The sequence below is a fragment of the Monodelphis domestica genome, chromosome 5 (assembly GCF_027887165.1).
Source record: "Monodelphis domestica isolate mMonDom1 chromosome 5, mMonDom1.pri, whole genome shotgun sequence".
NCBI classification, from domain to species: Eukaryota; Metazoa; Chordata; class Mammalia; order Didelphimorphia; family Didelphidae; genus Monodelphis; species Monodelphis domestica.
The window spans coordinates 204955044-204967603 of record NC_077231.1 but is presented as its reverse complement, the minus strand read 5'-3'; the positions used below and the strand labels follow the sequence as shown (position 1 = coordinate 204967603).

General features: G+C 42.3%; 1 protein-coding gene and 1 non-coding gene across 4 annotated transcripts in view; both read left to right on the top strand.

The window, feature by feature from the left end:
- Window positions 1-12560, top strand: part of PLXNA4 (plexin A4) — a 690148-nt gene that overhangs the window by 193019 nt on the left and 484569 nt on the right. The gene's annotated exons all lie outside the window — the stretch shown is intronic.
- On the top strand, window positions 3073-3128 carry MIR7351 (microRNA mir-7351). Its single transcript, NR_127574.1, has one exon. It is a non-coding gene; the product is annotated as a microRNA mir-7351 (primary transcript).

Here is a 12560-nt window from a genome sequence, read left to right as displayed (position 1 = left end):
TGTCCTCACTGATCTGTGGGGTGAACCTTACATGGCCACTCCCAACATCCCAAGATGGATGAAAAAAATAATTACTCTGGGCAGCTGCCTAGGCTTCATTGTCTAAGTCCTTATCTCAGCAGAGTTTACTTTTTCTTCTTATCCCACCTGCAAAAAGAATAAAACACATCTCTTTTCTTTGTAGATTGACTTTTCTCAGTGGGAGATGGAGTCTGCTGTTGTCACATTTCTCCTATAGTAATTTATTTCACTATTGGGTTGTTAACTGTTTAGCATAAGAGAAAAGAGCAACTCCAAGGTCACTAATAAAAGGCAAAAAAGGAAGGAAGGAAGGAAGCTTTAAGAAGAAAGGAAACAAGGAAAGAAGTATTTAATAAGTAGCTGCTTGTACCAAAGTGCTAATGCTTCACAAATATTCTTATTTGATACAGCAACCCTATGAGGTATGTGGTGTTATTACCTCCATTTTGCAATTGAGGAAACTGAGGCAAACAGAGTTTAAATAACTTCCTTAGTGTCACTCAATTAGTAAGAATCTTAGGCTTGATTTGAACTCAGATTTTCCAGACTCCAGGACCAGGAATCAATCCATAAGGCCTTCTACCTACCTCTAAGGGCTTAAGTTTCATCAGAAATCAGAGGTTCCCTGCCACCAAATGCAACAGGTAGTTCTTTGATAAACTGTTTGCTTCTTTCTGCACTTCATTTTCCCCATATATTGAGTAAAGGACAGTTCTTCTAACTGGGAAACATTTATGATCTGGTATTTTTAATTCCTAAACTGACTGGGCATGGACAATACACCTTCTGGGAAGCCTTTAACCTACAACCTTTTTGATATAACAACTTCCTGAAGAAAGGCAGCCGCCTTCCTTTCTACCTCTGAAAACCATCAAAAAGGAGAAAGAGATAATACTACCTGCAGTGGTGACTTACTGAGGTTCTACTAGGTGCCAGGCACTGGGTTTGGAATTGAGAGATTCTCAACTACTCAAAAGGATATCAGATCATCCCAATGTGGATGTTCTCCTGAAGAAGCATATCACAACCCATCCATGCCTGCCCCTCCCATGTGACCCTTGTCCTCATCCTCCCAATATACTGGCAGCCTTTCTGGCTTTCTCCTATCATTGAGAAGATAATGATGGAGCACTGAGGCTATTTCTCCTTATATTTACCACCAGATGAGTCCCTCTGTCACCCTGCCCTGCCTTGTGAAGTTTTTTCTGCTGTTATCCTTGACCCTCAACTATGCTTTGAAATTTCTTGTTTGTTTTAAGTTGCTGTCTGCCCACATCCATCTCTCCTTTGTCCTTTGTGTACTCATTTTTAATTCTTTGGAGCCTATGTTGTTCTGTGACACCAGGTTATTAGTAGGATAGTAGCATTTTAAAAAGCAGGCTTTTGTTTCTGGCAGAAGGTTTTGCAGTTTCTTGAAGCAGTCTTGTCTTCTTTTCTTCTTCTTAATTCTGGACCCAATCTGCTTGTATTATCTGCTGTGTGGAGGAAATGGAATAAATGGAATGTAGAAAGTTCTGTCCTCTAGAAGTTTATATCCTGTTATATTTTCACCCTGACTTTTTATTAGACACATGGTCTATGACCTCAGCCTCCAATTATGTAGTTCGTCTTGGTCTGTGATTTAGGATCTCTGGACTTCTAGGAGAAAGAGGATTTGGAGGAAATCATCAATTCAACAAGCATTTTCAAGTGTTTATAATATGCCAGGCACTGTTCTGAGGCCTAAGGATACTAAAAAATGGCAAAAGCATGGTCCCTATCTTCAAGAATCTCACATTCTAATAAAGGAGATGACATGGAAATGAACCACATATGTACAAGATATATAGGATATCCCAAATGCTTTAATAGCTTAATGATGAACTAAGGCTTTTGACAACCTGTAAATTGGAAATAAACTCAGAGACAAGGAACTAATGGGTGGGGGAGGAGGGAGAAGTGGTTGGTGGGGAAAGAGAGGGAAAGGCCTCCTTCAACAGGTGGAATTTAAGCTGATTCTTGAAGGAAGCCAGGGAAAGCCCAGAGGGTAGGAGGGAAAAAATTCCTGGCATAGGAAAAAGCCAAGGAAGAGGCAATCAGGAGATGAAGGGTCACGTAGGAGGAATAGCCAGAAGGCTAGTGTTAGCTGAACCAGAGAGCATTATGGAAGGAAAAAAATATGGAGGGGAATAAGGATCCCTGATAGGCAGGGAGGAGCCAGAGAATGGAGAATTGTAAAAAGCCAAACAGAGAATTTGAAGTGATTACCCAACAGTAAGAAAGAGAAGGAAAGGGGGGCAGGGAAGGCAGACGCACAAGACAGGTAGACATACACATACAGACTCACACTGACAGACAGCCGAGCTGGTACACAGATGGGTATAGACACCCAGATAAGCACCCACAGACATAAGCTGCACTAGACGACACCCACATGTCTGTCAGTCTGTCTCTACCTCTTTCATCTCTTTGAGTTCTCACCTCATTCCTCTTCCCCTCTCCCCATCCCCTCTAGGGCTCCATGCCTCCTGCTTCAAAGCTCCCCTGCTTTGTTGCAGGTGGTTGCTGGAAAGCCTGTCTTTTGGGTCTCCCAACGCTGCCTTCTGGAGGACCCCAGACTCTTTGAGACATCTCACTTTCCCTGCCCTAATGGAAATCAAGGCACGAAGGGCCAGCCGGGCCATTGCTGGCGACTGAATGAAAGGCTTCATAGGCAATGCTTCGTCTGATTAGAACAGGCTGCAGTTTGAGCAACTGTAATGAGAGAGAGTTGTCATGGAAACAGGCTCTTGATGTTGTCCAGATTTCAGAACCTTTCTTACCCACCCCCCTTCCAACCCTCTCCTCACCTTAGTTCTTTTGCCTCCTCTTCCTTCCCTGCCACCCCTCCCTGGGACATACATGCCAAGCAGGAGTTTGGGGATGATCTGCACAGAATGAGCAGCCCACAGAGTTTTCCAGGCTTAACACAAGTCGGTCTCTGTCGCTTTGGAAGGGGACCATGAAGGGTTCCTGAGATGAGGATACCTCCTGCTAAATGAGGACATGTTCTTGAGAAACCAAGGAGCCTGGAGAAAGGCAACCTTTCTTCCTTGGGGGTGAGAAAGGAAGAAAGACTACCTTTCTCCAGGCTTCTTGGAGCTGCTGCTATTGTGCCGTTTTCCAGGGGAATTGGCCGAAGACCTGAATGCCAAAACGTGGCACTGAAGGCTAATGGATAACAGGAGAAGAACCAGGCATCTAGACCACAGACAGTGTCCTGCAGCAAACAGCTATATGGACAGCTTGCCATCCTGTGCTCTGAGGATCCTCTAATCGTATGGAATATTGGAATCCGGATCTTGGTCATCGCTAAAGGACCTGAGAGACACATCCAATAATAGCATGAGTTGTGTGCTCCATTTACACTAGAGAAGACTTCCAGAATTCTCTTCTACATAAACTGAGTGAAGAGGTCCCATGGTTTGAAGTTATTAAGTCCCAGGGAGGGGTGTCAGGAGTCAGACTGGGGAAACTTTCCCTGTTTCTGGATTAATATATGCATTCTGTGCTTAATTTGAAGCTATTCCTGTCCAGTTCTGTGACTCTACTTCCCTCTTTGTCACATGATGTTGAAGCTGCCTTCCATAACTGCTTTATGAGAATGTTGTGAAATACAAAATAAGATGACAGAAAGCTCTTGGAAAAGATGAAAGTGCTGCATGAATTCAGCATGATTTATGGGAAACACACAAACACATAGAATCATAGACTTGGAAAGGACCTCAGAGGCGAGGCTTGGAGCCAGAAGATCTGGGTTAGTCTTAGTTTTACTTCTGGGGCATAGCTGACTCTGAGAAAATCATTTCACTTCATTAAGCCTCAGGTTTTTTTTGGGGGGGGGGAATTGGGATCACAATATAATATCCACATGTATGTGTGTATACATATATATGTAGAGAGACAAAGACAGACTGAGAGAGCACACACTTGTAAATCTTATCATGAAGTACTTTATTTTCAAGTTTTTTTTTCTCAACTCTAAAATGGAGGTAAAAATATTTATACTATCTACTACAGAGATTGGATGTGAGGAAAAAGTACTTTGCAGATGGCAAATGTGAATGGCAATATTTTTAATGTTGAAACCTGATTACAGTAGATTCAATCTAGCTTCATAGGTCCTGGTCCAGGTTCAACTATATTATCTGGAGTGTCTTAGCAGTATGACTTTTGGTAAATTTCTGGAAGAGATTACTTACCTGCTGGATACCCTCATGATACTTAGTATGTACCAATGTGTAATAGGAACCCAAATAATATATGATAATTAATTGATAAGGATTGATCCAGTGCTAGTAATGTTTAGATGCCTGGATGCTATATTACCTTGCCAAATGTCTTTGAGCTGATTTCTCCCCCATTCAAGTTTCCTTTTCTGAAAGTGTTTCCTTCCTTCCTTCCTTCCTTCCTTCCTTCCTTCCTTCCTTCCTTCCTTCCTTCCTTCCTTCCTTCCTTCCTTCCTTCCTTCCTTCCTTCCTTCCTTCCTTCCTTCCTTCCTTCCTTCCTTCTTTCCTCCCTTCCTCCCTTCCTTCCTCCCTCCCTCCCTCCCTCCCTCCTTTCCTTCCTTCCTTCCTTCCTTCCTTCCTTCCTTCCTTCCTTCCTTCCTTCCTTCCTTCCTTCCTTCCTTCCTTCCTTCCTTCCTTCCTTCCTTCCTTCCTTCCTTCCTTCCTTCCTTCCTTCCTTCCTTCCTTCCTCCCTTCCTTCCTTCCTTCCTTCCTCCCTCCCTTCCTTCCTTCCTTCCTTCCTCCCTCCCTCCCTTCCTTCCTTCCTTCCTTCATTCCTTCCTCCCTCCCTTCCTCCCTCCCTTCCTTCCTTCCTCCCTTCTTTCCTTCCTTCCTTCCTTCTCTCCCTTCCTTCCCTCCCTCCCTCCCTCCCTCCGTCCCTCCCTCCCTCCCTCCCTCCCTCCCTCCCTTCCTTCCTTCCTTCCTTCCTTCCTTCCTTCCTTCCTTCCTTCCTTCCTTCCTTCCTTCCTTCCTTCCTTCCTTCCTTCCTTCCTTCCTTCCTTCCTTCCTTCCTTCCTTCCTTCCTTCCTTCCTTCCTTCCTTCCTTCTTTCCTTCCTTCCTTCCTTCCTTCCTTCCTTCCTTCCTTCCTTCCTTCCTTCCTTCCTTCCTTCCTTCCTTCCTTCCTTCCTTCCTTCCTTCCTTCTATCCTTCCTTCCTTCCTTCCTTCCTTCCTTCCTTCCTTCCTTCCTTCCTTCCTTCCTTCCTTCCTTCCTTCCTTCCTTCCTTCCTTCTCTTTCCTTATTTCCCTTCCCCCCTCTCTTTCTCTTCCTCCCCTTTATCTCTCACTCTTTCTTTTCATCCCTCTCCCTTCTTCTTCCTCTCTTTGTCTCCCTTTTCTGAGATTTATATTATCAAGGCAGTGTGGTATAGAAGAAAAAATCCCTTAGGATCCATGTTCAAATCCTCACTCTGTCACTTGTGGTCTGGGTGACTTTGTGACTTAACCTCTTTGAGTTTTCATCTCTAAAATGAAGGTGTTTCAATAGATTCTTCACCTAGGGGGTCTGTGGATAGGTTTCAGTATAGGTTGTGAACTTGGTTGGGAAAAAGACATTACATCTTTATTGTCACTAATCTATAACTGAAATTCAAAATTTCCTTCAGTTATGAATGCAGGTTACAAACATTATTTAGCAAAGGACTCTTAGTCTTCATCAGATTGCCAAAAAGGATCCATGACACAAAAATGGAGAAATGCCCTTGGTCTATCAGTGGACTGAAGTTCTTCTGATCACATTCTTAGTCCTCAGAATCTCTTTCTAGTCTTTTCCAGTTCCAATCTAGGATCGCTCAATCCTATAGTCCTTTTTCAGGAGGAAGTTGAAGTCTTCCTACCATGTAGAACTGTACCAATATAGAATGGGTTACCTTCTACCTTGGCTGGTAGTGGTTCTCCTCTTACTGGATATTTTCTAGCAAAGTCTTGTCAGAGCTGCTGGTTAGGTTTCATGTTAAAGAGCTATTTTTCAAAAAAGGTTTGGAGTAAGGGACCATGGAGATGACCACTTTCCAACTTTTATCTTGTGATTCTGAGGCTATTGCAAACAGGTCATCAAGTTTGTATGCCTACTTTGCACTTTTTTTGGTTTGGTTTTTTGCTCTTGACTGGAATACCCTCCTTATCTCTCTTTAGACCTGTTGAAATTTTACTCATTCCTCAAATCCTAGCTAAATATAATAATCATTTAAAATATTATAAGCAAATTTTCTCATAGACTTCCAAAATGCTTCCAGCTGTCTTTGGTCTGTCTTCTAAAATCATAAAATACATCTCTTAAAGATCATTATGGACAAGTATCTGAGGGAGCTCCATCTCTTACAACTGACCACAATCAGTTTATGATTTATGGTATCATTTGAGTCTTTAGTGATGGATGTTCCACGATGGTTCAGTCAGTTATCACATATGGGATTTGGACCTGAATCTTACTGAGTCCAAGGTCCATCACTAGTCTTCCAAAGCCGTGCTATCTCTAACTTCTCAGATACTAAGCAAATCTATTTTATTATAGTTCTTTGTGTTCATATTATATCTCCCATGCTGAGTAAGTTCTCTGAGGTCAGGGACATTATCTTTTGGGTCTTATTTATCTCTATACTTCTTTTGGCCCCTTGCGTCATTCCTGCCTCCAATGACCAGTCCATCAATGTCTGTTGGCTTGATTTCCAATGGCTTTGTGTATGCCAGAAGGTAGGAAAAAAAGTAGTGCCAGGGTTAGAGGTGAAATAAAGTCTGACTGAGCCAATGCGGGCAGTAATTGCAGGATCACCTTGGAGCAGACAGATAGTAAGCCTGAAAGCCCTCTTTTGCTTTGCTCAATGCACAATGAGGCTGGTTCCATGGCTTCTTAGAGCCGTGAATCTGAGCCATTGTCATCAGAAAGAGAAGCTAACAGCTCACCCCCAAAGCCCTGGGAATCATCCTCTTTAGGAATAATTCTGCCTATATGCTCTATGCTTTTTCTTTGCCTTATTTAAAAATTTGTGGGGGTTTTGGTCCTTTTACTTCTGGTTTCTTGGGGGGCAGGGGGTTGCTTTCTTTGCCTACTTTGTACCTGTTAGGATTGAAGATTTCCTATGCCTGTTTCACTACTGTAACCCGCAAGCAATTGTTTTCCTGACAGTCTTTTGGCTTCTATAATGAAGGGGTGACATACAACCAGTTGCTGTAGTAACAGGAGACATCACACTAGTCAGGGTTGGGTGACATCATAATCAGCCGACTTGATTTTTTTTGCCTTGGAGGGAAGGTCTAAACAACATTGGAGAGAGAAGGAGAAGGGCAGACAGAGACAGAGACAGGCAGAAATAGAGACAGACAGATGGAGTGGGAACAGAATCAAAGATAGGGAGAGACTGACAGACATATAGATAGAGGGAAAGGGAGGGAGGGAGGGAAGGAGAGACAGAGGCAAAGAGGGAGAAGGGAGAGAGAAACCCAGAGGAACTGTGAAATCATCTATTGAGTATAAAACATCACAGTTCATAAAGTCTAAACTTAATAGCTGTGTGACTTTGGATAAATCACTAGTTTCCTGCCCCCTCCCCCCCCATCCCATTTCCTCATCTGTAAAATGGGACAACAATATCATCTACCTCTCTGGGTTATTGTGAGAATCAAATGAAGTAACATGTAAAAGGTCTTTGCATATTTTTATTAAAAATATAAATGCTAGTTATTATTATTATACCCAACCTCTTCATTTTACAGTTGAAGAACCTGAGGTCCATCCAGACAAGAGAATAACCAGTGAAACAACCCAAAGTCACATAGTCAGCAAGTCACAGACTCAAGTCTCAAATCTTGGTCTTCTGGATTCTAAACCCATGGGTTTTTACCTCCAAAGCAGTGTAAAACTCCCTAACATCATTCATCTACAGGGACAGTCTTGTTAATCCTACCGCTACAAAATTTCTCACCCCCTTCTTCTTCCCTCTACCACAACCACCTTTCATCTCTTGTCACATTACTAATAATGACAATTCATCTTTCTGCCTACAGCTTCTTCCCTCTCCAATCCATGCACCTCTTAGCTGCTGAATTCATATTCCTAAAGCATAGCCCTGATTATGTCAAAAGCTCAAGAACCTTCCATGGCTCCAGACTTCCTCTCAAATAGAATAGACACTTTCCTGTTTGTCATTTAACATCCATCATATCATTTAACATCCATCATAATCTGGCTCCAGTCTCTCTTTTCAGGTTAATTATATGCTGCTCCCCCTTAAGCCCTCTGTATTCCAGTTAAACCATCCTACTTCATCTCTCCCATAGGTGACATTCTGTTTCCCGCAAGCTGTGCCTTTGTATAGGTTGTTCTCTGTGCCTGGGAAGCTTTCTCTTGTTACTCCCTCTTGGATCCCTTGTTCCCAACAAGCCTCAGTTGAGATTTCACCTCAACTAAAAGGCTTTTTTTGATTCTCCTTGTTGTTAATATCCTGGCTGAATTCCTTTTGCATTTGTTTTATGCACATTGTACAATTGTTTCTCTCTGAACATATTGAATCCACCCTGTAGAATATGATCTCCATGAGGGCAGGTTTTTCTTTTGCATTTGTATTTCTGGTGCATAGCATAGGTTCTGGCACATAGAGGTATTTAATTAATGAAGCAGATAGGTGGTGCAGTGAATAGAGCTCAGACTTGGGAGTCAGGAAGCAGGTTTCAGGAGTTCAAATCTAGCTTCAGATCCTAGCTGCCTAAGCCTGGGCAAATCACTTAACCTTATCTGCCTCTGTTTCCTCATCTGTAAAATGAGCTGGAAAAGGACATGGCAAACCACTCCATTAGCTTTGCCAACAAAACTCCAAATGAGTTTACAAAGAGTTGGACACAGTTGAAAAAAGACCAAACAACAACAAAAATTAATGGTCACCAATTAATTAATGGATGCTTTAAAAAGTCCATTTGAAGTGATCCTAATAACTGACAAGGTAGGACAAGAAAGTAGATAGGAATCATCAACTTTAGAGTTAGAAATTTTGATGGAAATAATTTCATCCAGGCCCTTTATTGTTGAAAAAACCAAGCCCCCTAATAATTAAATGACATGTTCATTTATTAAGGCCATTCAACTTGTACAGGATAGAGCCCAAATTCAGATTTAAGGCTTTAGACTTGTTTGCAGTCTTCTTATCCCAACCCCATCCCTTTACCCAAAATATTTCTTGTAAAAACTTTTATTGCCAATTCCTGAATCAAGGCTTCCTTTGTTCAAAATCATTGTTTTAGTTCTTGACTGTTCCCTGGGGTATGTGTGTGTGTATTTGTATGTGTTAGATATAATGCGTGGTAATAAATTATTATTTACTACCACATTTTACTACAATTTACTATTTTTGCTAGTAATATGAATATGAATGTAAGAAACATACAATGGCACTAAACTGTCTGCAATGCTTCTGCACTTCTAATACCCCTCTGCTTCTGAGCAGTTCTAAGCACTTAATATCTGTCCATTTAATTCAACTTAATTTATACTTACCCAGAACCTCAGTTTCTCCATCTGTAATATGGAGGAGGCTGAGAATGCAGTCTCCTGGAAAACAAGAACTGCTTTTCATTTTTCTTCCTTCCCCAGCTCCTAGGAAAGTGCTTTGAACACTGTTGTTGTTTAGTGGATTAGTCATATTCAGTTCTCTGTGGCCTCATTTGGGGTTTTCTTGGCAAAAACACCAGAGTGGTTTACCACTGCCTTCTCCAGTATTTTTTACAGATGAAGAAACTGAGGCAAACAGGGTTAAGTGACTTGCCCAGGCTTACATAGCTAGTAAAGATCTGAGTCTAGATTTGAACATAAATCCTCCTGACTCTAAGGTTGGCCCTCTATCTCCTCACTAGCTTTGCACAAAGGAGGTGCTTACTAAATATTTTATGGAAAGGACTGGAATAAATGCTTATTTGAATGTCCTCTCTGTCTCCTCTCTCCCTATAACAATACCTCTGTAGGTATGATGACAGGGAAATAGAGATATAAAAAGCTTTGAACTCCTCAAAACCAAGGAGTAGGATAAATACTCTTTATTGATTATAGTAGTTTTATCTGGGACCAGAAAAATGTGATTGCCTGGTTTCCATTGGCAACCAAATGAACATGCTTGAGGAGAATGTGCTGTTGTGTGCCCTCCTCACAGGAGGGTGAGGGTGAGCTGGTGGCGGAGAGCTAGCATGCTCTAACCCCTCACACCCAATTGCTTTCCCCATTGGTCTGTCTTACTGGTTAGCAAAGGAAGCAAGTTTGCAATCAGTGACCTCTCTCTGCCGTGTGCTCTGCTGTAATTTGGCTGCAGATTGCAGCATTCACACTGTGCCTGCCTTCTCTTCCAGACAAAGCTCTTTCCTCCCAACGCACAGCACAATGCTAATCCTTGAGATGCAAAAGTTTCTCCCGAAGGACTATCATGTCCTCTCTTTTTTCCGCCATTTGCTTTGGCTTTTCAAAATCTGAGCTGGGACACCTAGCTGATATAATGTATGTGTCATAGGATCATAGATCTAGGGCTAGAAGGGGGCTTAGAGGTCATCTAGTCCAACCCCTTTGCTTTCCAGATGAGGAAACTGAGTCCCATGGAGTGTGACTTGCTTATATTCGCAAAGGCATTTGGGATTTGTGCCCATATGCTCTGACTCCATATTCAGCCTTCTTTCCCCACACAGGTGAGAGAGCAGCAGTAGCAAGGATCCCAGAAGGAAAGGGGCAGTGCCATGGGTGCTTGACCATAGAACCCTCATGGTACAGAGGGCTGACCAGATATAAATCACTTAAGTTTTCATCCTACATCTGGGGCATATGAGAGAATAGAATGAAAGCCGCTGCTTTCCATCTGCTATTACACTTTCCCCTTTAAATTCAGGACATTATGCTGGCCACAAAGCCCCTTCCCTCCCCCCAATTCCCTCTCTCAATAATAAAAAAGCGTAAGTTGCATTTGCCAACCACTTCCTAAAGCGGCTTCCCCGCTCCCAGGAGAGGCAACAGGAGCAGGCAGTACTGAAAACACTCTCCTGACTTGGGTGGAGATTAGAGAGGAGGAAGGAGGGGGATACCCAAGGCTCTGGGGAGAGAATCTGATGAGACAGCTAGGGACAAAATTGAATGGATGGAATCCTTTTTCTATTTATTCCTAATGAGCACGCACCATGAGAGAAAAGCCCATGTCTCCTGACTCCAGTTGGCACATGGGAGCTCAGAGTCAGCCAGGATGTCTTGGGCAAGGGTTGCTGAGGAGACCTCTTGATGTTGCCTGGTTGACAGTAGTCTGGCCTGGTGTGCTAACATGACCCAGAAAAGAAACGTCTTCCAATGTAGCTTCAGGGTTGGAAGTACAGGGAAGAGCAACAGTTCAAGTCTGCAAGAATTTGGGGGACTTTGAAGCATTTAGAACTGTTATCAGAAAATGAACCCCCCTTACTCTGTGGTGAGGCAGTTGGGCATCACTTATAATGGATACCTGGATTGAATCAGTTGCAAAGCCAAGAATTAAGCTCAAGTAACTGAGACCTCTTTGAGACCAATCACCTCCCTGGCTGTTTCTTGATGGATTCACCAAAACCAGTAGTGACCAAAAGAACTTTGGATTTGGAGGTTCAGGACCTGGCATTCGGTTGCTGACTCAATTACTGACTACTGTCACTGAAGGCTCCCTGGACCTCCACCTCCATTTGTACAATAGAGAGGTTAGACAGATTTCTTCAGAAATCCCTTCAGATTCTTTTAAAAATGTTTTTTGCTATTTTTTGCTTCTACATCACTTCCCTTTTCAAATACATCCTTCTCCCCATCTCTTACAATAAGTTATTCCTTGTAACCAAGGACAAAAAAGAAAAAAAAACAAAGACATATTTCATAAAAACTAACCAACATAGTATATACAATGTTCTACACCCATATCCCCCCACCCCCCGTATTTTTTTTTCTCATTTTTTCCCTCTATGATTAAGGAAATGGGCAGACAGAAGTTTAGTGATTTGCTCCCGGTCACAAAGATAGCAAATATCTGAGGCAGGAGTCCAAGCCAAGCATCCTAACTTCTGTACCAACCAGCTGCCTCCCAGATTCACAGTTATGATTTCTTATGAGGCAGTAACATTCTATCCCATTTGTTTGCCATGATTTGTAAAGCCATTCCCTCATAAGCAGGCATTTATTTTGTTTCCAGTTTTTTGTTAGCAATGAAAACATATTGCTATAAACATTTTGGTGTTATGTGAGATCTATCTTCATGCGTCTGACCTCGGTGGGCTATACCCTAGCAGGAGACTCTGGGAGTCAAAGGGTATGGATATTTTAACCACTCTCTTGGCATAATTCCAAATGCTTTCCCAAAGTGTTGGACCAAATCAGCTCGACTAATAGTCAATCTGTGTATTTTTCCAAAGTCTCTCCAACATTCACTATGCCCACCTTTTGTCACCTTTGCCAGTTTACTGGGTGTGAGATAAAACCTTAATGCTTTCATTTTTCTTATTTGGAGCATTCTTTCATAGGATTGTTAACCCTTCACAATTGTTTTGA